The sequence below is a fragment of the Eumetopias jubatus genome, unplaced genomic scaffold, assembly GCF_037043125.1.
Source record: "Eumetopias jubatus isolate StellerSeaLion01/CBP00866 unplaced genomic scaffold, mEumJub1_p1.0 scaffold_7, whole genome shotgun sequence".
Classification (NCBI taxonomy): domain Eukaryota; kingdom Metazoa; phylum Chordata; class Mammalia; order Carnivora; family Otariidae; genus Eumetopias; species Eumetopias jubatus.
In genome coordinates, this window is record NW_028274813.1 from 97,137,110 (window position 1) to 97,139,281 (window position 2,172).

The window sequence follows — 2,172 nt, forward strand, 5'->3', positions numbered from 1 at the left end:
AAATTTAACTGTGGTGATCATTTCACAATATATACATATATCAAATCTTTATGTTGTACACCTAAAAGGAATAGTTATATGTCAATTACACCTCAATGAAGCTGGAAAAGATATAGTTTCCTGGCAGGAAAATGACTAGATCAGCTTGGGAATAAGCGGTGGGATCCCTGTCCTTGCTCTATGAGAGCTTGTTTGGAGGTTCTAGCAGGGGAGCGCAGCTACTCGTATACCCTTGACCGAAGAACGGTCCTCTCCTCTATCGGGGAAGGTCGTCCTCTTCGACCGAGCGCGCAGCTTCGGGAGGGACGCACATGGAGCGGTGAGGGAGGAAGGAGACACCCGCCTAGCCAGCCAGATCAGCCGAATCAACCCTGGCGATCAATGGGGTGACAGATGTCGCAGCCAGATCGCCCTCACATCCCCCTGTCCTTGCTCTATGAGAAATCAAGCTAGCAGCCAAATGAAACTTAGAGAGGGGAATATAAGAAGCTGTTCATTGAATTAAGTTGTCTCCAGATCACAAGCCACTGGTCTCTTGTCTCAGTTTTTATTCTTTATCCTTCCCCCAAGTTTATTGCCTGGAATGGCCTCTGGTGAGAGAATCTGCATCTATTCCCTAATTTTGAATGCCCCATTCTTTACCAGCTCTTCCCCCCAACCCAACAACCTGGATCACTGTTTCCAATTTCCTGCACTGGCAGCCCTTGGGCACTCCTACCTGATGCTGCAAGAGGAGGTAAAACTTGTTAAACCCTGGGCAGGAAATAGCCTCAGCTCTGTTATCTGAATTTAGGCTTATGGGAATGAAACCAACCAATATTTATTAAATGCCTACTTTGTGCCAGACATTTGAAAAATAACAGCTTTATTGAGATATGTCACATGCCATAAAATTCACACTTTTCATTTCATTTTATTTTATTTATTTGGGTTTTTGCTATTTATTTATGACAAATATTCCACATCCGTGATCCTCTCCAGTCAGAAGTTCTTTGAAATGATGTTATTGGCCTTGGCTAGTAGGAGGATGGAGTTGTCTGATTCACCCATCCTGGTAATGGCCCCACAGATAGCTTAGGTTTTAAACTGGCTGTTGAACCTGTCTGTCACCTTGTCAACCACGCCACCTTCATCTGAATGGACACGTGGTCCCTGGCACCAATGTTGCAGTAGCTGGCCGAGCATTTCTGCTGCAGGTATAGGTCCACAAACTCACCAACATTGCTTTGCATGTGGAGAGCGCACCAGCTGCCACCGCAAATTTACCCTTCTAAAGTGTAAAATTTGGTACGGTTTAGTATATTCCTAGAGTTGTACGATCATCACCATGATCTAATTTTAGCATATTTCATCACCCCAAAAAGAAACCTCATACTCATTAGCATACACTTACCATTCTCCCTTCCCTGGAAACCACTCCTCCATTTTCTGTTTATATGAATTTGCCTATTCTGGACATTTCATGTAAATGGAGTAATATATAGCCTTTTGTGTCTGGCTTCTTTAACTTAGCCTGATATTTCTAATGTTCATCTGTGTTGTGTGTATCAGTAATTCATTTCTTTTTATAGCATAGTAATATTCCATTGTGTGGATAGATCACATTTGTATATGGATTCATTAGTTAATGGACAATTGGGTTGCTTCCACTTTTTAGCTATTATGATTACTGCTACACTGAACATTTGTGTACAGATTTTTCTGTGGACATAAGTTTTCACTTCTCTTCAGTGTATATCTAGGAATGAAAATACTGATTGGTATAGTAACTATATTTAACTTTTGAGGAATTGCCAAACTGTTTTCTAAAGTGGCTACACCATTTTATAATTTACCAGCATGGTATGAACCTTCCAATTTCCTCATATCCTTGCCAATAGTTGTTATTGTCCATCTTTTTTATTATAGCCTTCCTAGTGAGTGTGAAATGGTATCTTGTGGTCTTGATTTGCCTCTGCTGATGACGAATGATGTTAAACATCAACATGTGCTTGTTGTGCTTGTTGACCATTTATTTGTCTTTTTCGGAGAAATTTCCATTCAAGTCCTTTGCCAATTCCTTAATTGTGTTATTTGTCTTTTTGTTGTTGAGTTGTAAATGTTCTTTATATATTTTTGGATACTAGGCCTTTATCAGATATGTGATTTGTAAGTCACATATTTGTAAATACT

General features: G+C 40.2%; 1 pseudogene; it reads right to left on the reverse strand.

Annotated features, from left to right (window-relative positions):
* Window positions 1-981: 981 nt before the first annotated feature.
* On the reverse strand, window positions 982-1,235 carry LOC114206338 (small ribosomal subunit protein eS21 pseudogene; annotated as a pseudogene).
* Between the last annotated feature and the right edge of the window lie 937 nt (window positions 1,236-2,172).